Here is a 27,405-nt window from a genome sequence, read left to right on the forward strand (position 1 = left end):
CACTGGGAAAGGCTGCAGAATTTACAATATGGCACATTAATGCTAAAGATCATACATCAGAATCAGAATCAGATTCAGAATAGAGCTGGAAGGGAACTTGGAGGTCTTCTAGTCCAACCCGCTGCTCAAGCAGGAGACTCTATACATTTCAGATAGGTAGCTGTCCAGTCTTTTCTTAAAAACCTCCAGTGATGAACCACATAAAATTTCTGAAGGCAAGCTGTTCCATTGGTTAATTGTCCTCACTGTTAGGAAGTTTCTCCTTAATCCCAGGTTGTTTCTGTCTTTGATTAGTTTCCATCCATTGTTTCTTATGCGAAGGTAAGTTGACCAGTTACAAATCCATCTGGTGCTTTGGAAAATAAGTTGACCTCCACTTCTTTGTGGCAGCCCCGCAAATATTGGAATAATGCTATCATGTAACCCTTAGTCCTTCTTTTCTCTGGACTGGCCATACCCAATTCCTGTAACCGTTCTTCATAAGTTTTATGAAGTTTTAATCATCTTAGTTGCTCTTCTTTGCACTTTTCCCAAAGTCTCAACATCTTTTTTGTATTGTGGTGACCAAAACTGGATGCAATATTCCAGGTATGGTCTTACTAAGGCTTTATAAAGTGGTACTAATATTTCACATGATTTTGATTCTATGCCTCTGTTTATACAAGCAAGGATTGTATTAGCTTTTTTGGCTGCTGCTGCACACTGCTGGCTCATGTTTAAGTGATCATCCACTAGCACTCCAAAGTCCCTCTCACAATTACTGTTTTTGAGTCAGGTTTTGCCTAATCTGTACTTGTACCTTTGGTTTTTCCTGCCTACATGTAAAACCTTTCTTTTCTCCACATTAAATTGCATGTTGTTGGATAGGGCCCAATGTTCAAGTCTGTCAAGATCTTTTTGGATCCTGAGCTTGTCTTTTGGGGTGTTGGCTATTCCTGCCAGCTGAGTGTCATCTGCATATTTGATGAGTTCCCCTTCTATTCCCTTACCTAAGTCATTTATGAAGATATTGAAGAGTACTGGGCCTAAGACGGAACCTTGTGGTACCTCATTGCTTATTTCCCTCCATGTAGATGTAGTACCATTAAGGATTACTTGTTCAGTACAATTTGTCAGCCAGTTATAAATCCATCTGGTGGTGATGCTATCTATCTCACATTTCTTTTTAGTTTACCAAGAAGTAGGCTGTTGTCTGCTTTGTCTAATGCCTTGCTTAAGTCTAGGTGTGGTTGAGATTAGAGTCAATCACTTTGGTTGAGTGCACAAACATACAATCTATGCATACTTTCTTCAATGCCTTTTTTTAACTAAAGGAAGCTTGAGAGAGGAAATGGTAAGTGGGGGAAAGACCTAAGGTGGGAACTAGTCTACTTTCTTTTTGGTGTTTGACTTGACCCTTCTAGCTGCTTTTTCGGTAGTGCAAGAATACAAATATAACATGTGGGAACCAATCAAAACACTTGCCTGCAGAAAATAGTGAGATTTCAGAAGCTGTTTAGAAGGAACAATTTACTCACCCAAAATTGGTTCAAAGATGTGTGTGTGTGTGTGTGTGTGTGTGTTTGTAGAATTACCTTTTTTACATATTCATTTATTTCTGTTAAAAAGAAAACTATCTGAAGTCATCAGTGTGGTTATTCAGTGTTCTGGTCATTACAGTGTGGCTTTAACAGTGTTCTGGTCATTCTTTTCCCCTTCCTGGAGTGACAATATATTCATGTCAACTTCTATTTTTCTATTTTTTTTAAAAAAAAGTTCTGTCTACTGTCTCTGTTGAATTCAAAAATCAGAATTAGAGAATTGAATATTCCCTTTACCCTCATTATGTCGTATCTTTCCACTATCCTGTCTTATTCAGTCTTGCTTTTCAGACCTCAAATCAGACAAGAGCTCAAACCAAAACAAAATAAATGAGACAAATAATCCTGATTGTAGCTATGTGAAAGTATAGCTAAATAGCTATGTGAAAGAATGTTTTTGTCTCTTTGTGTGAAGGGCAGGAGGTTTTGCCACCCTACCTTCATTGTTGCTATCATGCTCCTTGAATCAGGATTCTGTTACAGTATAAATCCCAGTCTCCTGTTTTCATATAGCTTAATGTGACTGTTGGGCTGGGACTTGGCTAGGTTTCTCAGACACATGACCCAATGAGGCTAGATCAAAATGCTTATTTGCAAACTACAATGATGCTATATTAAACAGTCCATTGCCTCTGTCAGCATGAGGGTTCCCTCCTTCTCTGCAGCTTAAAACTGTTGCTGCTTCTTCACATGTCTGTTTCAACAAACTCTTTGCCCTGCACTTCATAGGCTTAAAGCCAAGTGATTGTTGGTTGTTGGCACACAGTGTCTAACTCTGCCCCAAGATTTCCTTTCAACATTTTCTCCCAGCTCCTTTATGTGTCTCTGTTCAGGAAAGGTGTGTGTGTGTGTGTATGTGTATGTGTGTGTGTATGTATGTATATGTGTATGTATGTATGTATGTATATATATATTTACTGCGTGTCAAGGAAGAATGGTACTATATTCTTAAGGCAAAATAGTATAAAAAATAATTATTAATATTCATATAAATGCTTTGTGCATTGGAAAAACCTAGTTTCATTTCCAATTGAGTAAAAGGCCTAAAGACTGAGTTCTGGTAAAATTCTATTCTATTCTATTCTATTCTATTCTATTCTATTCTATTCTATTCTATTCTATTCTATTCTATTCTATTCTATTCTATTCTATTCTATTCTAAATTTCAGCCTCATTTTTCCCATCTATAAAATAACCTTGCTAAGGTCCTATGTGACACAAATGCCAAGCACATTGTTCAAATTAATCTGGTCACTATTTCATTCACTATTATATGAATGAAAATGGGCCTCACAGACCTCAGCATTAAGGAAAGACCCTGATCAGGTTATAATGATGATGAACCAACTGATCATTGCATCATGATTAAGAGCCATATTTTTCTCTCCTCTTGGAGCATAATAGTTTATTTCCTGGCAGACAATACAGTCTGAAACAGAATGAGTTGGAAAAGGAGGAATCAAAAGATTGGAGCAAATGGCTTGAATTGTCTGTTGCTAATGTAGCTGGCCATTAATAAATCTGAGCAAGGAAACAATAAAAGGAGTTTAAAGGAAGAAACAATGAGATGAACTGCTTCATTGCATCAGAACTATGATGGGAGAAAAAACAACATGCATGATGCAATTGATGCAAGATTTTTATCTTGCAGATTCAGAATAATGACTTTCCATTTTTAGAAATGTATTGATGAAAATTTAACACATGCCTATAGCATACTGCTGCACATGTATAAGAACATTCCAATTATAAGACGATTATGTGTCTGCTTTTTAAAAAACCTGATAACAAATTACTCATCACCCTTCATGCACAGTATCAACACAATCATAAAAGAATGTTAATGTGTTAAAAGCATGTGGCTTATGCTTTTAAGAGCTTTACAAGTTGGATGGTGTCTTACATAATCTTTCATTTATCTCTGCCTGATATATTATTAGGCCATTAAAAAGAATAAAACTGCTGCATATTCTATATATATTAGTTAAATATATTTTCACATTCTCTTCCATTTTCCCATTATTAGAGATGTTGGTGTAGTTGCATTATACAATCTAATATTATACCTTATACAAACACTTCTGGTGTTTTAAAAAGTAGAGACTCCTTCAAATTGACCTTGACTCTTGGTGATTTCATGAACATCCATACTTTTTTTTTTTACAAAAGGGGCTTGCTACTGCTTTCCTCTGGGATATTTTTAAACTTCCCAGTTTACTCTGTAACACTGGACTTTCTCAAAAGTCTCCTACCCAAGGTCCAATCCATTTATTTTAAGATCAGAGAAGGTAAGTTGATCAGTTCTATCTAGGAGGTCATGTGGACATGAAGTTATCTGCTATCAATCACTAACACACAATCACTAACACAGATATTCAGGGAACTGAAACCCCATCTGACTTTTGTGAATAAAGCAACAAGACAGTTTGACTTCCATTAGTTAGCCTGATCCTGCAAGATGACAGCATTGGAAAAGAATGCCTTTGGAAAAGGAGGAAGCTGAAGAAACATGACATAGAAGGTGGCAAACAGCCCTATATGCCTTCTCTGTGTTATTTCTAGTAAACTGTAGGTTTGTTGTTTTTAGTTTCCAGTTGCTTAAGATAAACCCTAAGCAAATCAGTGAATCTTATTTGGTAAGCAGGATGACATGCTATCTAGAACTGTCCCTATTAATTAAAATTCAAGAGCTTAAGAAAGAGCTCCAGAGCTTAAGAAACACCAGTAGATGGTACTCAAAATCTCAGATGTTTCTATATCAATGAATAGACTATGGGAAATAAACAGAGAGAACTAAAATCTCAACTCAAGAAGACAAATACAATTTAATAGACAATTACTGAAATTTGACATTGTATTCATGATTGGCATGATCGTTCAAAAATGATAAAGAGCATGGATATTACCAAACAAACAAAAAATGGTTGCACAGAAATTCAGGAAATAGAATTATACTCCAAGGAAAAGTAGATCTGATTCAGTGACTTGAAATCCTGAAGAATAAAAGTATTCAGGAAGGAAAGGAAATTCAGTGAAACAAGATACTGAAGGCGTAGGAGATGAAATAATGAAATAGAGATGACTGCAGAACCATTGACTCTAATTTTTGGAGAATTAGTGAGGTGCCAGAAGATTTGCATATAACAAATGTAATCCTATCTTTGAAAAGGAGGAGGAGGATCTGGCAAAGTACGAATCTGTCAGCTTGATGCATACACTGGACAAGATCCTCAAATAAATTATCAGCTATCAATTTTGTGAGGCTGTGTATACATATGCTGCTATTAAGAGCAGCCAGCATGATTTGCCACAGACAAATCATGCCAGACTAGCCTTATAGCCTTCTTTATAAAGTTACTAGCTTAGTAGATCAAAGGAGTGCCATAAATATAACTGGACTGTAGCAAAGTATATGACAGATTGCCATGATATTATTTTAAAATAATAAAACATGCATCTGTTAGATGGACTTACAGTTCACTGTAAACCACATCCAAGTAATGCTCATTAAGGTCTCTACTTCAAGTTGAGAGAAACTATTGAGTGGAGCTTTATTTCATCATTTATCATTTATCAGTGACTTGGATGAGGGGAAAATTGCAATGTCTGCAGATGAGACAAAGGTGGAAGAGGTGGCTAACAGTTTAGATGAAACAGAGAAGACTTTAAAAGATCTTGATAGGGTAAAGTAGGATATAATTTAATAGGATAAATGTACAATTCTTCATTTGGATAGAAATAGAACAGAACAAAGCAGAACAGAACAGAATAGAATGGCACAAGTACAGAATGGAAAAGATCTGGTTTGTCAGTAGTACGTGTGAAAGGGATCTAGGTGTTCTTGTTGACCATAAGTTAAACATGAGCTAGCAGTGTGATGCATCTTGGGGTTTATTATGAGAATCATAGCACCCTGATTACTGGATTCTTTTTCCTACCATAGTCTGCCCTAGTCAAACTCTATTTGAGGTGTTGTGTCCATTTCTGGATATGGGTGTTCTTGTTGACCATAAGTTAAACATGAGCTAGCAGAGATGACTCAGGAGTGATTTGATAACAGTCTCCAAGGAGTATCACCCAGAAGATGGAATGGTCTTATTCTCTATTGTCCTGGAAGGAAGGACCAGAATCAGTGGGTTAAAAGTACAAGGAAACAGGTTCGAGCTAGAGATCAGGAAGAATTTCCTTTCTCTACACTATGAGCTACCAGACACCTACAGTCTTATTAACTGAACTCAGTAGTGTTCTTCAAATTAACTGGATTCTAATTTGTCAGAGGGATGCTAATGGATCCTGAACTGAACATGTGGTTGAAATAGATGACTTCTAAGGTCCCTTCCATTTTATAATTATGGTAATGATTGAGAATGGAATAGCAGCAGACATACTTTCAATATACCACAGTATGTTGATTAATTAGGGCTCAGGCATATTTCTACAGTAATATATACATACTGCTCAAACTACTTCTTCTACAATTAAATTGCATTGTTTTTGGTGTTACGCGTACATTTTATTGTAGAAGAAGAATTTCACTACAGTACATTATAGAGACTACTGATGAGTAAATATACTTAAAATATCTACAAAATTTCAATCTAATGGATTGGTACATGTGTTTGACATAAGGGGGAAGGGGATATTTCCAGTAAACACTTAGCAATCAACTATAAATCAGATAATCATAATCTTCCATTTCAGTTTTTCTGAAACCTGTGTTCTGTACCAGCCTGCTACCGGCCCTGCAGAAAAGGCAGGGACAACCCCTTTACAAACGGCAAGAGGCTGGAATTAAGCCTGCCACATTTATTAACATAAAACAGAGCAAACAAGACACCAACCATGAAACAGGAGCTATGAAACAGGAACTAATCAAGCGGTTGCCTTCAGCAAACCAGCCCTCCCATGCATTCCCCTTTTATACAGTTCAGGGCGTGGCTTCTCTCTGCCTCCTTCTGAGGTGCCCCATTGCCTTCCTCTGTTTACTCCTGATTGACTGCCTCCTGCGTCGGGCGTCCTTGAACAGGGCCAGCTGTGGGTCATCTTCATCCACACTGTCAGGTTCACACAGCTGTGTCTCCGTCGTGACCAGGTGGGAGGGGCCTGGCTGAGGGCTCTCATCAGCAAGATCTTCAACCCCCTCAGCAAGTTCTTCAACACCCCCCTCCTCCTCTGAGTCATCCGACCCAACTGCCGAACCCACAGGCTGACCCTGAATCACAACAACCTGCTGCCTTTCAGAAATGTAGGATGATTGTCTAGGATGACCTTCGGTCACTATTCCCTCAGATGACCCAGAAGACACCAGCTTAGAAAAGGTTGATGATTGTGAGGTGATTAAACATCCAGGGTAATCCTGCTTTAAAAAGAGGAGGAGGAGAACTCTCCTTAAGGTGCCCATCAAACAAGTATACATCTCACTTGGTCATAACCTTTTCCCTGCTGGGCTGAATTTATAATTCATTATATTCTTTGTTTTCACATTCACATATATTGATATATAGGTGTGTATTCCAGTTTTACGCAAAATGTCAATCTAAAGAAATTAGGATAATTTCATAGCTTCCCTGGAACCCATAGTAGCACAAGTGTATGACAACTGTCTTTTTTTTAGTCTTTTGTCATGCGTACTATAAAGATGCCACTATGTGCATTCTCTTATGAAATTACAAGCCCTTCATTTTTTTAAAACTTTGTTTATTTGTCATCTGGATAAGACTCTAGAATGCTTTTTACAATGCCCATATGCACACCAACAATTCTGCTCTTTATTTTCTTTTATTAATTCAATATCAGAAAGTTGAAAAAGCTTACAGGTTCAGCTTGCTGACCCTTAATGCTGGCTCTAAAGCTACAGTCAATGAAATTTTATTTAATGGGATATTGATGATGGTTGAAGGGGCAAGAAACATCTGGTGAATCAGGAGGCAGAGAAGCAAAATTAAAAAGATCCAGCTAATTATGAAAAGAAAGCAGGACAAAATGTATTTCTTTTTTTTAATAGTGATTTTACTAAAAATTACAATTAAAAATATAAAAACAAATAGAAGTCAAAAAAAGAAAAGGAAAACATAGAATATGCTGTAAATAAAAAACAAAAAGAGGGAAAAAAAGAAAAAAATAAGACTAAAGCAATGAAAAAGAAAACAAATATATAAATAAATTTCCCTTTCATCACAAGTATGAACAATTTTAGTCACTTTTCACCTTCTGTTAAAATAAATGTTCTCTTCTTCTCATGTCCTATCCCTTATTTATAGAAAAATCCTTAAAGCCTTATTCCTCATCAACAAAAGTCCATTAAGGGTTACCAGAGATAATAACATACCTATTTTAATCTTGATCATCAACTTTATTTACCTCCCTTTTTCTTTTAAAAATCTTCATCTTTAGTTCCTTCTAATAATGCCAACCATCAAGCCATTCAATAGAGAAGTAAACAAATGAATCAAGTAAAATAATTTGAAAAATTCTGGGCATTAAGATACATATCATAGTTTGCTGAAAAGAAGGCAAGATGATAACTATTGAATCTCTCTTGAGAATGCATTAAAATGAGACTGCTATCAGATTGTTGAATTCTTTGCTTTGTATTATATTTCTATTCTGTCTTTACTTCAGGAGCAAAAGATGGCATCTGTGTATCCTCCTTTCATTTGAACCATCCCATGATGCAATGCACAAGTTCTAATACTCAGAGAAGATTCTCCAAAGAAAGTCTTAATGTACAGGGTAATATGGGAGGACATACTCTTTCATATATTTAGTAATAACCTGCTATCTTTGACTGATCCTAGTAGTAAAAATAAAGCTAATGAAACTCCATAGGCATTGGTTTTGTCATGGCTCCATCATTTAGCATTAGAATAGTGGAACTCTGCTTAAACTCTGCATAAATCCAAAATATTTGTAATATTGAGACAGTAGGGGAAGAGGGAAAGAAAACTGGAGGGAGATGAAATGTTGAGGCAGAGATAATTACTGGTAAATAATAACCACTCACAAATAAGTTTTGTCTCTTTTCCAATGCTGTTTATAGATGTATTGTTACTCCTTTAGGGTAATGCTCCTTTAGGGTAATGTGTGTGTGTGTGTGTGTGTGTGTGTGTGTATACATATACACATACATGTACATGTACACACACACACACACACAATATGTTATATATTATTGACCTGAGCTCCTAAAAAGATGGAAACTGAAAGATTCTTTTAAAAAGATGTCCACTCTGTTGTGGACCTGATGGAGATAATAACACAATATGGGAAGGTTTCTGGATTTAAAGTTAATACACAGAAAACCAAAATTTTGGCTAGAAATATGACAGTTTCGCAGAAGGCTCTCCTAGAAGGATTAACTGGATTTGAGATTGTTAAAAGGGTTAAATATTTGGGGGTGATTTTGTCGCCCTCTAATACAAAGCTATATAAAAATAATTATGAAAAGTTATGGGGGAAAATTCAAAAAGAACTGGAGAGTTGGGAAAAATTGCAATTGTCTTTGTTGGGACGGATTGCAGCAGTGAAAATGAATGTCCTGCCCAAATTTTTATTCTTATTTCAAATGATACCGATTCTTAAGAAAGACTCTAACTTGGAGGAATGGCAGCGTGGTATCAATAAATTTGTGTGGGCAGGGAAAAAGCCACGAGTTAAACTTAAGATTATGCAGGATACTCGTGAGAGAGGTGGCCTTAAAATGCCTAATTTTAAATTATATTATGAAGCTGCTGCACTAGTAGGAATAAGTGATTGGATTAATTTGACACAATCGAGGTTATTAAATCTTGAGGGCCATGATCTGTTGTTTGGCTGGCATGCATATTTGTTGTATGATAAGAAGGTAGATACTGTGTTTAGGATGCATATTTTAAGACAGGCATTGCTGAGAGTTTGGAAGAAGTATAGACATAAGTTAAGCAGCAAGATACCATTGTGGGCAATCCCAAAACACGCAATAGAAAATATACATGCTGGTTTCAAACATGATGAGACTACTTACAAGGAAATTTTAAGTTTGGAAAGGAATATTTGGTGCTTGAAATCATATAGTTTCTTGCGAGAAGAGAAGGTTGTTCAGACTTGGTTTCAATATATTCAGTTACAGGCCAGGTGGAAAGAAGACCAAAAAAATGGATTTGCAACGACTGATGAAAATTTGATAAAGCAAATTAGAAATCAAGGACCAGCACATATTAAACGGATATATCTTGCATTGATAGAGATCGATTCAGAAACAGAGCTTGTTAAGGATTGTATGATAAAATGGGCCCAAAACATTCAGGAAGTTATTACAATGGACACGTGGGAAAAGATCTGGGTGAGGAATGTAAAATTCACTCAAGCTCAAAGTCTAAGAGAGAACTTTTACAAAATGTTTTATAGATGGCATCTAGATCCTAAAAAGCTTGCAAGTATGTATCCGAATTATCAGCCTAAATGTTGGAGGTGTGGTGATGAAGAGGCAACATATTTTCACATATGGTGGACATGTAAAAAGGTCAAGGCTTTTTGGATAAAAGTCTGGTGGAATATGCAGAAGATTTTTAAACGGAGGATAAAGTTTTGTCCGCAATTTTTTTTGTTGGGAATAATTGTTGACGCTACAGTTGTGGACTCTAAGTTGATGTTGAATTTAGTTACGGCAGCAAGACTTTTGATAGGTCAATATTGGAAGAAAGAGGAACTGCCGACTATACAAGAGTGGATTTTAAAGGTTTCCGACTTGGCAGAGATGGCGAAGATTTCGGCCTATTTGAAAGATTACTCGCAAGAACATTATATTATGGAATGGAGAAAATGGATTGAGTTTATCCAGAATAAGTATAGGGTCAAGAAGTTTTATCTAGCATTTGAATAAGTCTTCTTTCGTTTTCTTTTTTCTTTTTTTCTTTTGTCTTCTATATATATTTAATAATGCTAAGTTTTGTTTGATCCTATATAAGTTAGAGAGTGATGGATTTTAGAATTTATAGTTGTTAGTATATGGTTGTTTATGATTGCTTTTTTATATATATATACCTTGTATTTAGCTCTGGGAAGTCCAAATGATACCGATTCTTAAGAAAGATTCTAATTTGGAGGAATGGCAGCGTGGTATCAATAAATTTGTGTGGGCAGGGAAAAAGCCACGAGTTAAACTTAAGATTATGCAGGATACTCGTGAGAGAGGTGGCCTTAAATTGCTTAATTTTAAATTATATTATGAAGCTGCTGCATTAGTAGGAATAAGTGATTGGATTAATTTGACGCAACGGAGGTTATTAAATCTTGAGGGCCATGATTTGTTGTTTGGCTGGCATGCATATTTGTTGTATGATAAGAAGGTAGATAATGTGTTTAGGATGCATATTTTAAGACAGGCATTGCTGAGAGTCTGGAAGAAGTATAGACATAAGTTAAGTTGCAAGATACCATTGTGGGCAATTCCAAAACACGCAATAGAAAATATACATGCTGGTTTCAAACATGATGTGACTACGTACAAGGAGATCCTAAGCTTGGAAAGAAATGTTTGGTGTTTGAAATCATATAGCCTCTTGCGAGAAGAGAAGGTTGTTCAAACTTGGTTTCAATATACTCAGTTACGGGCCAGGTGGAAAGAAGACCAGAAAAATGGATTTGCAATGACTGATGAAAACTTGATAAAGCAAATTAGAAATCAGGGACCAGCACATATCAAACGGATATATCTTGCATTGATAGAGATTGATTCAGAAACAGAGCTTGTTAAGGATTGTATGATAAAATGGGCCCAAAACATTCAGGAAGTTATTACAATGGACACGTGGGAAAAGATTTGGGTGAGGAACGTAAAATTTACTCAAGCTCAAAATCTAAGAGAGAACTTTTACAAAATGTTTTATAGATGGCATTTAGATCCTAAAAAGCTTGCAAGTATGTATCCGAATTACCAGCCTAAATGTTGGAGGTGCGGTGATGAAGATGCAACATATTTTCACATATGGTGGACATGTAAGAAGGTTAAGGCTTTTTGGATAAAAGTCTGGTGGAATATGCAGAAGATTTTTAAACGGAGGATAAAGTTTTGTCCGCAATTTTTTTTGTTGGGAATAATTGTTGACGCTACAGTTGTGGACTCCAAGTTGATGTTGAACTTAATTACGGCAGCAAGACTTTTGATAGGCCAATATTGGAAGAAAGAGGAACTGCCGACCATAGAAGAGTGGACTTTAAAGGTTTCCGACCTGGCAGAGATGGCGAAGATTTCGGCCTATTTGAAAGATCATTCGCAAGAACGTTACATTATGGAATGGAGAAAATGGATTGAGTTTATCCAGAACAAGTATAGGGTTAAGAAGTTTTATGTAGCATTCGAATAAGTCTTCTTTCGTTTTTTTTCTTTTTCTTTTCTAGTTTTTTATATATATTTAATATTGCTAAGGTTTGTTTTATCCTATATAAGCTAGAGAGTGATGGATTTTAGAATTTATAGTTGTTAGTATATGATTGTTTATGATTGCTTTTTTATATATATACCTTGTATTTAGCTCTGGGAAGTCGGGGAGGGAGGGGGGGAGGGGGGGAGGTAGGGGGGGAGGAGGGAGGGGGGAGGGGGGAGGGGGAAGGGGGGTTTTTTAAAGGAAAATTGTATTTTAAAACTTTTCAATAAAAAAAAGATGTTTACTGAAATTCAGAAAAAGTATAGATAAAAAGTAAAGAAGAAGAAATATAATTGAAAAGAATGAAAAAAATCAGACAGAAAGCAAGTTAAAAAAGAAAAAGTAAAGAAAGAAGAAAAAAGAATGACTTCTGACTTTCTTTGGTACAAATATAGATAACTCTTACTCTAAAATCAACAATAGTTTACATTGTTTCTATAATTTCATTTGTAAATCAAAGCTGTCACTTTTGCCATCTCCACCTACTCCATCAGTTTAATCATCCATTCCTTCATCATAGGTATTTATAAGTCCTTCCAAGTTTATGCACATAGAAATCTCACTGCTGTTATCACATATAAAAATAAAGTTAGATAGGACCTTTCAATTTGGTTATTAAGTAATCCTAAAAGAAAAACTTCTGGTTTCAGTTGTACATTTACCTTGAAAATCTTCTGATTTTATCATACCAGATGAAACAGTGCAAAGGCCTCCTTGGAAGAGTTACCACCTGCTCTTTGAACATGAGCAGTCCAAGACAATCCCCAGATTGTGCACCATTCTCAAATTAGGAAATGCAAAACCTAACCCAAAACTAAATATGGAAGGTCATCAGATCCAAGGGGACCTAATAACCATAGATCTCAGATTCTTCCCTTTCTTTTCCAGCCATAGTCCTTTACTGATGACTGGTGTTGATGTTGGTGTTGGAACTAAAGCCATTAGAGCAGAGTGGATTTGAAAATGACAGGCTGCAAGAGTGATATGGAAAGTATACTTGATATACAAATGAAACTGGCAGATGTCTTAATAATTGAAATAATTGGGAAAGCAAAAGAACACCTTAGATAATTTAGTGATATTGGATCTACATAAGCGATCTGTTAAAGTTCTGGTGAATTTTGTGAAAAGGGACAAAGAGAAAATGAAAAGAAAAGAAGCTCTAGGACATTATATGTATTGGCTATATAAATGTTTTAAATAAATAAATCTGAACAGATTAATGATCAAAATTTAGTAAAGTAAAAAGGAATATAAATGGGTTTATTTGATCAAGGTTAAAATAGTAGATTGTTATTTATGACAATCCTTATTGCTGACAAGGAATGACAAGTTTATAAGGTTCTTTTTATAGATATGGGATAAAAAGTGGGAGGAAGAGACTTTTTATTGTATTTTTAGAGGTGATAAATTGTTAAAATTCTTTGTACTTATTGCGATAAGGGCAAGATTGCTTCTTTATTTATTTCTTTTCCTGTGCTGTATTTTTAGTTTTTCTTTTTTTACTTTTCTATCTACACTTTTCCTTCCCTTTCCTCTCTCTTTAATCTCTTATTCTTTTATTTCTTTTTTTGTAGTTTATAGTAGTTTTTATTTGTTTAACTATGATGTTTAAAAAATATTTTTTTAAAAAGGAAGGAGGGCCACCCCCGAAGTCTCTTGAGAACTATATTTGCTTTTACTCTTTGGCAGTGCTTTTTTTGTAAAAGAAAAAGGTGCCGGAACTCACACATGTCATATGACCCACCTTGCCTACCCTACAAGGTTCCATCCAAAAAAGGTGCCGGAACTCCGTTCTGAGCGTTCTATGAGGAAAAAAGCCCTGCTCTTTGGGCCCTTCTGCCCCTTATGAAGCATTTATTCCCCCCTCACAGATTGTGACAGACCAAAGAGCGTCACTGTTGTTCCCTGTCCTTCATTTGTTCCAATTCTTAGCTATAGGGATTTATGTGGTTACCTTTGCTAAGGAAAATTACATTTTGATGTATTGATGTGTATTTGCTTCCCAATTGTTCTCACATACCATTTTTTTGAAAAACACAAAGTAAGAATTTGTTCTTTCCCTAAAGCCACCTGTTAACAAATCAGTGGAGGCACCTGAGAGTGAGCCCCTGCCATTGTCTAGCATCTGTGATGTGTTTAAATGTAAAACTGTGTTGCTAAGAGTTCCTGTTCATCAAAACAACATACTTTTCTAGTATCATTTATTATTTATTTGCACTGTAATTCAAACGTTGAATTACAAACATACCAAAAATAGACCTCATTTTCATTTGCACTTTATTGCCAGTGCAAGGGACAGATATTTGGCTAAGTAATAGAGTGAACAGAGAAACAAAGAAAAATGGATCTTGTTTAATAATAAAAAAGTTTAATAAACTCAGTAGTGCAAGATCATAACTGCTCAATAAGGGCATGAGTCTGTTCTGTGAAAATCAATGGGAAATTTCTGTTGACCGCAGGGCCTGAATTTCCTTTGCATTTAAATAGCTTCATACTTGCAGTCATCTCTTGCATTTGATATATCAGATGGAAGGGATGGGGGTGGGGTGGTAAAACACCAGAGGAGGACACATACAACTGGATTCTGCACCAGTGATTCCTGAGTAAAGTTTTATATTTATTAGTCTTCAAGTAGTTTCCTTCAGTGTTTATTTGATTGGATTTCTTATGGGGGAACTCTTTAAAAGTCAATGGTGAGAAAAGTATAGGCTATGCAAAGATTCTCTGTTTTATTTTCTTCTTCCTGAGCTAGAAATAGATTCACCAAAATTTATATGGAACTTTTGTGAAGATAGGATTATTTAAATAATTCTCTTTGGCATATGTTATGATATCTATTTTGGATCATTGGACCTGGCTCCCAAGTCCACTACTGTGGATGATATCTTGTTTGAAAGCACATGACTGGCATAATACCTCATTGCTTTTGAGTGGATAAACCAATTATTATTGCTATTTTTTAACAGAGAACTGCATACACACGTATGTATGCACACTTCTTTTATATATGTGTATATATATATATATATATATATATATATATATATATATATATATATATATATATATACATACATACACTAGGGGACGCGGTGGCTCAGTGGGTTAGGACGCTGAACTTGTCGATCAGAAGGTCAGCGGTTTGGCGGGTCGAATCCCGAGTGCCGCGTAACAGAGTGAGCGCCTGTTACTCGTCCCAGCTTCTGCCAACCTAGCAGTTTGAAAGCACGTAAAAATGCAAGTAGAAAAATAGGGACCACTCCGGTGGGAAGGTAACAGTGCTCTGTGCGCCTTTGGCGTCTAGTCATGCTGGCCACATGACCACGGAGACGTCCTCGGACAAGCGCTGGCTCTTCGGCTTTGAAACGGAGATGAGCACCGGCCCCTAGAGTCGGAAACGACTAGCACGCATGTGCGGGGGAACCTTTACCTTTTTACCTATATATACACTATTCCAGCAATGTGGATTAATAAGTAGTTTCCCCTGGTCAATACACAGAAATGACTATTAAATATTTTTCTCATTTGCAAAATAAATGTAATTGTATAAGACTCACCTTTTTTTTTCAAATTTTCTGTGGATCTGGCAACTCTTGTTCTAAACTGGAACATTTATCGACAATATAAGTGCACCATTTTTGTGGGGTTTTCTCCCAGAAAATAAAACAGTACAGACCAATATCTGAAGATAAACTGCTTGTGGAAATTTATCCTACCACTCCAGTGGCCCTGGGCGGGGGGGCGGGGGGAGAGAAATTGATTTTTTTTTCACTGACTATCCTGTGACTTGGGCACATAAGCAGACTTCTGGTTGTTCCAGTAATGTATTTGAAACACTAATTAGAAAACCAGTATTTCAATTGGTCTTCTGGGCAAAATTTATGATACAAAAGGCTACCTTTCCCTGAAACTAGTTATTAGCCAGTAATCATCAAAAACTGATATTGTTAAGCTGAACTCTGATTTATGTGAGAGGTTGAACTAGATAACCTCTGAGATCCATTCCAACAATATTTTGTGATTTTTGTCGTTCTTACTTTGGGTTCCCCTTTGAAAAAAACCCAACCAACCTAGTACTCTGTTGCCATAAAAAATTCACTGATATTCTAAAGCAATACTCTGTTGGGAGTATAATGGAAAATTTAAATTGTGGCTAACCCCTAAATTTCCCATTTGTAGTCTTTTTTGGAAGAGAACTAATTTTGTGTAATGGTAAAGTCACTAGGCTACAAACTGGGAAATTGTGAATTCTAGGCTTGCCTTGGGCACAAAACCAACTAGGTGATCTTAGGACCATCACTCTTAGCCCTAGGAAGAACCACATCTAAAAAAAAAACATGCCAAAAAACTTGCAAAGACTTGTCCAAGCAGTTGCCAGGAGTAAACACTAACTCAAAAGCAGACACCTAAGGTCTTTCTGACCCATATGGAAAATGTGTACCTCTACATATGTTAATGTGGGCAGAGGTCATGGAAGATCTCCACTGTAGACCAAAAATCTGTAGGGAGGGTCATAGTTCTTCTGCCCTATTCTAACTCAAGCCACTCTTCTGCTTTAAAGGATCATCTCTACTAGTGAATGATGATCTCTCCCATGATGAAATGTCTAATAGATTCTGAAAACATGGAAAAGTGGACAGGACTATTACAGAAGAGAACCTGTCTGTTAAAAAAAAGATTCCTGGGTCCATGGAAATGGGCAACTGTGTGAAATCATCTCAGAGGAATTTCGCCTTAACCATGCTAAGTGTAAGTTGAGCTAGAGAATTGTTTCGGCAGACTTTCAAGATTCTGTAACCTTTCCTTCTTAGCAATAACTATCATTCCAGAGGTCCACATTGTTGTTGTTTTCTGAGGTCTTGATACCTTTCCCTGCAAATGAATATAAGCAACACATAAGTGATGAATCAGGCGAACCTGTTGGAACTGCTTGCCTACCAAATAACAAACTGCTTCATCTATTGTGTGTGCAGAAGTGTTTGCTTAAGTACTGGAGGTTATCCCAGTGGCAAGTTCATCCTTATTTGACAATAATGAAACATAAGTTTGATGTGTTTGCTTGAGTGAAATTGCCATCTGGTAAATAATATGTTTTGTGATTGTTTATGACAATCATGATTTAAACCAAAATTGACTTTATTGTGATTGCTGCAAATAACACTTGAGTGTCCTAACTTGGTTTGATATTTTCTCCCCTTGTTGAATTGAGTAAATATATTTTGAGAAGCTTCCTGTATTTATATACTTAAAAAAGATTTTGCAGAATGTAAAGCTTACATTTTCAAAAGCAATAATTACCACTGATTACATGGTCTTTCTACTGGGCTTGTGAAATAGGAGGAAGAAATAAAGTTGTTTATATCGGTCTAAGTGCTGATGTTGATATACAGGCATTGCCTTTTGGCTGGTTCATGTATACACTCTTTGGAATCTGAAACACAAATTTAGATTCAGCCCTTCATAAAGACAAAACAAATCAGCTTTGAGGTGACTTTCTTTATGCAACTTTACACACATCCTTGGGGAGAAATCAGCTGTGACACACACAAAGAGTCAGTGGGGCTGATCTGAAAAATCCCATTTCCCCTACCTTACATTTTTAATAGTTGGTGGTGTGTAAATTTGCATTTGTGGTTTTGTGTTTTCTGATTGCCATATCCAAACATTTACTCTGTCTTCCCATCTCCAAAGTTATTTTCTTTATAGACAGTAACAAGGCCATGGATGAATTAACAGGCAATCAAAGAAAAATTATATGGGATTTAAAAGATGAAAAGCAAATGACTTGTCTGAAACTAAGGGTGTTTGGGCAGCGGCATAAAACCAACAGTTAGAGCAGCACTCAATTGACTGGCTTTCAAATTAGGACTTGAGTTGAACTGTCAAGAGACTTTGGTAGTCAGCCACAGATTAAAATGAAAGACCCTTATTATTTGCTTGTATATTGAATTGCTTTATATTAAAAGAGATTATTGATGCTATCCCCTTTCTACTTTGATTAGTCTGTACAGTTGCCCCTCATTCTGCTTCCTTGTTCCTTACCTTTCATGTATTTCTTGAATCATTGTTACTTCTTCCTCTGTCTAAAGGTTATTTCAGGGTTGAAGGACAGTTCTCAATCTTGAATTGAAATGGACTGTGGAAACCCCTGCTGTTTCCTGAGAGCAAGGTCTGCTCTTTAGCCCCAGTTGGCATAAGTTATGGCTGTGCTCACATGACACTCTTTCCCATGGTTAATTTAACAACAGTTTAGTCAATTAACCCAATTTCCTGGGTTCACTTGGCACATCAAACTGTAAACTGACCACTTGAGCTATTTGCTACCTTGTGGTTCAGTGTGCTGGGTGCACACAATCAAAATTAATCTTTTAAGGCCCTCTTCAAACTTTGCATTAGTCTGGCAATATGACACAGGTTTTCTGCATCCGGGTTCCTCGGATAGAGCAAAACTGCAAAACCAAATTGTTCCTACTTCTTTTTCTCTACTGGGATTTAGCTTGTGTACTGCAGCTCTCTAAAGGACTGGCCTCCTAGGATTCTGCTCCGTATAATGGTTATTCGCTTTAATTAATTAATTAAATGAATAAGGATTGCCTTTTCTGTTCAAATGCTTGTTTAACTTCTTTCTTCCTTAATGCTTCATGACTGAAATTATTCCTCGTGTATATTTAGAAGCAATGATCAAACAAGATATGGGAAAGTGGCAAGACTGGAACACTATTGGCTAATGTGGACTCAGTCAAGGAGAGTCAAAGTTGCTTGCTTGTCTTCAGTCACTATGATTAAAAATAAGCACAGATTAAAATTTGTCTAACAGTTAGTTCAACAGCTGAACTAGGTGCTGGCTATTAAAAATGGTATGAGGCAGGCAGAATAGAAGATATGTAATGATAAAAAGGTAAAGGACTCCCTACGGGTTTTATTCCACTAGTCATGCTCACCTCCAGTTCTTTAAGCTATTGAACCAGCATCATCCAAAGATGTTTCTGTGGTCATGTAGCCAGCCTGACATCATGCCACAGTGCAAAGCAAGAGAACTCTCCAATTTCTCAAGCTGAGAGATTGGCTGAGAGGAGCAGACCAGACAGAGCAACTGAGCCGACCGGAAAGCTGAATAGAGGCCTGACCAGAGCAGAGACGAGCACTGAAGGACAGAAGGGAGCCAACAGAGAAAACAACAAGAGGCCGGATAAGTGAGTAACAAAAGTGAAGGCAACAATTAAGTTTGAGGTCCCAATAGGAAAGAAGGGAAGACCCCAGTAAAAAACAAAAAGGAATTGGACCTGAAAAACTTTTTTAAAAATTGGGGGAAGAAAAGGATAAATAAAACTAACACAATAGTAAATAGGTTAAATAAATAACAAGGTAGCACAAATAGGCAAAAAAGGATAGAAAAATAGGCATAATTACCCAGAACAGAGAAGCTAGAAATAAGGCTAACAGCAAAGCACATCCACCAACCAAAAAGAGATTTTCAAACAACAAACTCATGGAACAGGTGACTGATACTATTGTGGTGCGCAATACATGTTTGATGTATGTGCTCATGCCTAAAGAACACCCAAGCTACATGTCAATGCTGCAAACACTGACATGTTTTTGCACTGACAATATAAGAGACAGCCTGTTATTTTAATTGCTTCATTTGGGAGGGAGGAATCACCCGGAAGTTGTGATAAGATTGCAAAAAGCTGCATACAGAATGGGAAGTGAAACCTCATATGTAAAACTAATTGGATAATGTGATTTATGACATGTAGATAAAGGCGGGGATTGTGTGTGTGTTGTGATGGGTTTGGGGGGGGAGATTTCAGATTCTGGCATCCCTCCATGAGTGCCAATATTTCATTTCATTACTAAGACTTGTTAGATAAATAATACACCCACAATTTGTTTGATTTGTCTCATTCTGTCAAACCTCCCAAACTTCCCAAAAGGGGAGCAGGAAAACGTAACCCCCCAAAGCACACCCCCAACCCGAAGGGAGGAGACAGCAGCAGTGGGGAAAGAGAAGGGGTTACCAGAGATACCGGAGGAATACAGGGACCTTGCTGAGGTTTTCAGTGAGGAGCGGGCAGATGAGCTCCCCCCCACCGCCCCACAGACTGTGCCATAGAATTCAAACCCAGGGCAAAACTCCCAAAACCCAGGATGTATGCCATGAGCCCAAGGGAAATGGCAGAAATGGAAAGATTCATAAAGAAAAACTTAGAAAGTGGGTTCATCAAGCCTGCCAAACCCAAAGTGGCAGCCCCAGTCCTGTTCAGGGAGAAGAAAGATGGTTCTTTCTGTTTGTGTGTAGATTATAGAAATCTGAACACAATTAGCGAATGTAATCTGTACCCCCTTCCCCTAATGAAGGATATGCTATCCCTGCAATATACTCAAAGACATAATGACAGCTGTCACAGGCCGCTTTTTCGCGGCCGCACTGACAGCTGTCAAAAAGACCACGCATGCGCAGCCGCTCACGCAGCCTACAAATACACGCGGCCGTTGACAGCTGTCAAACGGCACGCATGCGCACTTCAACCCGAACTGTCAAACTCGCGGCAAGCCCTTGGCGGCCGCCGCGAGCTGTCAAAGTTGGCGCATGCGCAGTAGCGGCGGCGAGCTGTCAAAACGCCGGCCGCGCGCCAAAACCAGCTGACGGGATCCCCTGCCTAGCTAACTAGCTAGCGTTGTCTCTGGGGAGATTCTGCCCTAACAGCTGACCAATTGGCTCCCTGTTCTTGGCGGGAAAACGTGCCCAGCTGATTCGCTGTCCCGTTTGACAGCCGCCTATATAAGGCATGTTCGCCCCTGTTCTGTTGTCCGGGCTGACTAAATAAACTAGTTGAACGAAGATGTGTCTCCCTCGTCCTTCCTGCCGCTAATCCACCTGGCGACGAGGGTGGGATTCCGGTACTAGCTGAAGTCACAGCCCTGGAAGTCGCTGTCCGGTCAACGCTGAAGTCACTAGCTAAGTCACCGACCGGACAAGCTGAACATCCGGGCGCCCTAAGTACCGCGGACCCAGCATGGCAAACCTAGGACATGTGAGGGAGTTCGACGTCCGGCACCCAGAAGGATGGGAGTCGCATTGGGGCCAGGTTGAGGGGTACCTCCTCGTAAACAAAATCACGGAGGACCGCCACAAGGCCGCCGCGCTCCTGTGCCTCAGCGGGCCGGCAGTTTACGACATCGCTGTCGGCCTCTGCAGCCTGGACCCAGTCGCCACTATTCCGTACGCCGAGCTCACTGACCGCCTCAGCAAACATTTCATGCCAAGGCGGTCGGAGCTGTATTGGCGACTCTACTTCGCCCGACGGAAGCAGCAACCAGGTGAAACCTCCACCGCCTTCATCGCGGCTGTCAGACACGCCGCCCGCAAGTGCCATTTTCCCGACCTGGAGGACCGAATTCGCGATCAGGTCATCGCCGGTCTCCAAAACGCGCGTCTGCAGAGGAAGCTCGTGGCAAGGCCCACAATGGACCTCGCAGAGCTCACCCTAGAAATAATGGCGTACGAAGACAGCCACCGCGACGAGACAGAGGCGTTCGGAGAAGACTCGGGCACCACCGTCCATCAAGCCCGGGAGCTTGACCAAGGACCCTCGGAGCCTAACTCCGGGGTCGATGCAATCCTCTCCCGTTTCAACCGGATGGTCGCCGGCCGGGAAAGGAACCGCAACCAGGACCGACAGACAGCCCCCAACGCGAAGAAAACACTGACCAACGCCAGGGCGAAGTGTGCAAGCTGCGGCGGAAGCCATGCCAGAGCTACCTGCAGGTTTAGGAACGCGAAGTGCCACGGCTGTGGCAAAACCGGCCACATCCGATCAGCCTGTCGCAGCCTAAACCGGGAGACCCTCCACGACCTTGATGAGATCCCCGCAGGTAGGACCGCCCCTCCCCGCCCTCCCCCGGGGGTTGTAGAGTCCGTATGCTCCCTAACAAAAGCTCCCGCTAACAACATCCCCAGAGCCAAAGTTAGAACGTGGGTAAAAATACAAGGAATCCCCTGTGAAATGGAGGTCGATTCAGGATCCTCCGTTTCCATCCTGTCAGGGGACACCCTCCAGAAAATAGCCAACAGAACAAATCACCGCATCCCCATTCAACCCTCCAGGGTCTTGCTGGCAGATTTTCAAGGGGCGCAGATAGATTTAAAGGGACAGGCCGTCCTGAAAGTCGAATTTAAAAAATTCTCAGGCCACTTAACAGCCCAAATAACAAAGCAACCAAGAACTAGCTTAATAGGATTAGATTGGTTTGAGGCATTAGGCATTCGCCTCGAAGGGACAAACCGCATCCAAACCAATTCTCTAGAAAATATCTGCAAAAAATTTGCGGATGTGTTTGACGGCTCTCTGGGCAAATACAACGGCCCCCCCATCGACCTCAAGTTCAAACCGGAGGTCGGACCAATTAGAATTAAAGCCAGGAAAGTTCCCTTCGCCCTAAAACCAAAAATAGACAGGGAATTAGACCGCTTGCTGAAGCTAGGAGTCCTAGAACCCACTGACAGCGGGACTTGGGAAACCCCCATAGTGACACCTGTCAAACCCAATGGTGACGTGAGAATCTGCGCAGACTATAAAGCGACCCTCAACCGCGCACTCAATCCCCACGCATACCCAGTCCCATCAGTTAGAGATGTTCTTTCAGAAATTGGGTCGGGCTCCATTTTTGCCAAATTAGACCTGGCACATGCCTTCCTGCAACTCCCTGTAACCAGGGAAACCGCAGAAGCCCAAACCATAGTGACGCACAGAGGGGCGTTCAAAGTGAACCGCCTCCAATTTGGCATCTCCGTGGCACCTGGAATATTCCAGGAAGTCATGGAACGAACTCTCAAGGGCATCCCTGGAGTCTGCCCGTATTTTGATGACGTCCTCATCGCGGGCGACTCCACCCACTCACTAGCAACCAGGCTGCACGAAGTCCTCTCGAGGTTCCGCGCAGCTGGATTAAAATTAAAACAGGAGAAGTGCTCAATCGGAGTACCCTCCGCAGAGTTCTTGGGGTACAAAATAGACGGCAAAGGCATTCACCCCACCAATGCAAAAATACAAGCAATACAAGCCGCACCCCCCCAAAAAATAAAACGGAGCTCCAGGCATTCCTAGGGCTCCTAAACTTTTACCATTCATTTTTGCCCGGAAAAGCCACATTAGCAGAACCACTCCATAGGCTCCTGGACAAAGGGGCTCCCTGGCAGTGGACCCCACTTCATAATGACAGTTTTAAACAGCTAAAACAATTACTCTCCAGCGATACAACCATATCGCACTACAACGAAACCAAACCACTATGCATCGCCTGTGATGCTTCACCCTATGGCATCGGGGCAGTCCTCAGCCACTCCCTCAACGATGGCACGCAAGCCCCAATCGCATACTACTCTAGGACACTTTTAAAAACCGAGCGCAACTACGCGCAAATAGATAAGGAAGCCCTGGCTATAGTAGCTGGAATTAAGAAATTCCACGATTACCTCTATGGCAGACCTTTTACAATCTATACAGATCACAAACCTCTCCTAGGCATATTCACATGGGACCGCCAAACCCCGCAAATTTTATCCCTGCGAATGCTTCGCTGGACGACATTCCTATCCGCTTACTCTTATCAACTAATCTACAAGCCTGGAAAGGAAATGTCCCATGCAGACGGCCTCAGCAGGCTCCCACTGCCTCAAATAGACCCTGACCCAGCCCCAGCCGGCCAAGTCCTGGCCATTCAAGAACTCGCGGAATGCCCAGTAACAGCAAAAGACATCGCACACGCCACAACCAGGGACCCCACCCTCAGCAGGGTACTCTCATGGGTCACATCAGGATGGCAATCAACCTGCCCCTGCCCCCCCATCCAACCATATGTTGCAAAACGACACGAACTTTCAACACATCTAGGCTGCATCCTCTGGGGATGCAGAGTAATAGTCCCTTCATGCCACAGGGCCAGGGTTCTCCAAACACTACATGAAGGTCACCCTGGCATTTCAAAAATGAAGGCCCTGGCACGCAGTTATGTCTGGTGGCCATCCTTAGACAGGGACATCGAGCAGCATGTAGCCGGCTGCTATCTCTGCCAGCAAACCAGACCCTCCCCTCCACACGCCCCAGTTCACAAATGGGAAATCACTTCCAATCCTTGGTCCCGCATCCACCTCGATTATGCAGGACCATTCCAGGGTCAAACCTTTTTAATCATTGTAGATAGTTACTCTAAATGGCTGGAGGTTCTCCCGGTTTCAAGCACCACATCAGAGGCCACCATTCAAGCATTAAGGGGAGTTTTTGCCACCCACGGTCTTCCAGATGTCATAATTACTGACAATGGGCCTCAATTTACCTCCCGTGACTTCCAGATCTTCACGAGGAGGAACTGTATTAGACACGCAACATCGGCCCCGTTCCACCCGTCCAGTAATGGCCTCGCAGAGGTCATGGTGAAGACCACCAAGGACTCTCTGCGCAGAATGATCGTCGGAAACTGGCACCGCCGACTCGCCCGCTTCCTCCTCGCACACCACACCACTCCCGTGTCCACCACCGGAAAATCTCCGGCAGAACTGAGATGGGGTCGCCGACTAGTCACTCGACTAGACAGACTGCACCCAGACAGGCCAGTGGCCGAAAAAACCAACACCCTGCCACACAAAACATTCACTAAAGGACAAAATGTCTGGGCCCGAAATTATGGGGGAAGGGATAAATGGACCCAGGGGGTGGTTCTCGATCAAACCGGCCCCCTGTCATACACCATCAACATGGGCAAAGGACTCACATTTAGGAGGCACGCAGACCAGCTTCGCCCCCGGTCACCCCCCAACACCACCACGCCAGAAGCGGCGGCTGAAAATCCCGAACCCCCCAGCGCCGACTACCAGGAAGATACCCCTTGCCATACAGACCCACCGCCCATTCCCCCTGTAGAAGCCCCCGAACCCATAGAAGAACCTGCACCTCGCAGATCTACGTGTCAGAAGAGACCGCCAGCATACTTGTCGGATTTCGAATGGGCCGGAAGTTCGCCAAACAGTTCCAACACCAGTTAAAAGTTTACTCAAAGTTATGAGTTCAGTTCAAGGGGGGGGGAAAGGGGTGCAATATACTCAAAGACATAATGACAGCTGTCACAGGCCGCTTTTTCGCGGCCGCACTGACAGCTGTCAAAAAAGACCACGCATGCGCAGCCGCTCACGCGGCCTACAAATACACGTGGCCGTTGACAGCTGTCAAACGGCGCGCATGTGCACTTCAACTCGAACTGTCAAACTCGCGGCAAGCCCTTGGCCGCCGCGAGCTGTCAAAGTTGGCGCATGCGCAGTAGCGGCGGTGAGCTGTCAAAACGCCGGCCGCGCGCCAAAACCAGCTGACGGGATCCCCTGCCTAGCTAACTAGCTAGCGTTGTCTCTGGGGAGATTCTGCCCTAACAGCTGACCAATTGGCCCCCTGTTCTTGGCGGGAAAACGTGCCCAGCTGATTCGCTGTCCCGTTTGACAGCCGCCTATATAAGGCATGTTCGCCCCTGTTCTGTTGTCCGGGCTGACTAAATAAACTAGCTGAACGAAGACGTGTCTCCCTCGTCCTTCCTGCCGCTAATCCAATCCCACCTATCGAAAGGAAGGATTTTTACTAAACTAGATCTGAGGGAAGCATATTACCATATTAGGATTAAGGAAGGAGATGAATGGAAGGCTGCATTCAACTGCCCAATGGGGTGCTACCAATTCAAAGTATTGCCATTCGGACTGCAAGGGCCCCCCGCAGTCTTTATGCAATTAATTAATGACGTGCTAAGGGAGCACCTATATAAAGGGGTCCTGGTTTACCTGGACGACATTCTTATCTTCACGGAGACCAAAGAGGAACATATCAAACTAGTCAGAGCAGTCGTGAAAAAGTTGCGAGCTGCCCACTTATATGCTAAATTATTGAAGTGTGAATTCCATCAGGAAAAAATCGACTACATGGGATATCACATATCTCCAGAGGGCATCGAAATGGATCCTGAGAAGGTCAGGGCAGTATTAGAGTGGGCACCCCCCCCCCGCACATGGAAGCAATTGCAAAGTTTCCTGGGATTTGCAAATTTCTACCACCAATTCATCCCCGCATTTGGCCAAATAGCCATGCCCCTCACAAACTTGTTAAAAACGAAGGGGGCCCCCCTGTGAAATCCAGCCAGCCTCTAAAATGGACAATGGAATGTCAAGCAGCATTTGAGAGGCTAAAGAGACTCTTTTTTGCTGAACCTGTACTAAAACACCCTGATCCCAACAAACCTTTTGTAATACAGGAAGATGCGAGCGATGTAGCAGTCAGGGCTGTATTATTACAGGAAAATGATGAGGGTACATTGCAACCTTGCACATATACATCCAGAAAACTCACGGAAACAGAACAACGGTGGCCAATATGGGAGAAAGAAGCATTCTCATTAAGGTGGTCATTATTAACATGGCGACAATTTTTGGAAGGGAATAAAATACCTTTCCAGGTCTGGACAGACCACAAAAATTTAGAAGCACTAAAGCCGCCCAGGAAACTCACTCTTAAGCAAGCCCGCTGGTCCCAACATTTTCACTGATTCAATTTCACTCTCAAACACTTGCCGGGGGGGAAGAACTTCCTGGCAGATGCATTATCTCGCATGCCCCAATATAACAGCACACAAGTAACTGACTTTAAACTACTTGTACCAGAACAACAACTGGCAGCACCAGTTACCACCAGGGCACAAGTAAAAATGAAGCCGGAAGTAAATAGCCAAACCAGAATAGAATTCCAAAAGTCCTTGGAAAGCGATGAATGGTTCCAGAAAAATAGACATGTGTGCACAATTAAAGATGGGTTACCTTGGGTGGGTGAGAAGTTATATATACCTACCACCCAGAGGATCAATTTCATGCAACTGTGCCATGATACAAAATCAGCAGGACATTTTGGATTTGTAAAAACATTACACTTAACTAAAAGGCAATTTTGGTGGCCATCTATGAAAAAAGACATAGAAAGCTATGTGACCAGTTGTCAAATTTGTGCGATGGCTAAGAGGTTGCAAGGGAAATTGCCAGGACTGTTACTGGCGAATCCCTCAGCCCCATGGAAAGAAATAGCCATGGACTTTATCGTAGAACTACCAGAAAGCAATGGAAACACCGTTGTCTGGACTGTCACAGATCTGTTCTCTAAGCAAGTTCATTTCATACCTTGCCAAAAAATTCCAACTGCAAAAGCATTAGCAAAACTTTTTGTACAGCATATTTATAGATTGCATGGGGCACCACTATGCATCATATCTGACAGAGGGGTGCAATTTACCTCGGCATTTTGGAAGGAATTCTTATCCCTGTTAGGAACTACCCAAGGACTGACATTTAGTCATCATCCTCAAGGTAACGGGCAATGTGAGAGATCTAATGCAGT

This window comes from Vipera ursinii, assembly GCF_947247035.1.
Source record: "Vipera ursinii genome assembly, chromosome: 1".
In the NCBI taxonomy this organism is placed as follows: domain Eukaryota; kingdom Metazoa; phylum Chordata; class Lepidosauria; order Squamata; family Viperidae; genus Vipera; species Vipera ursinii.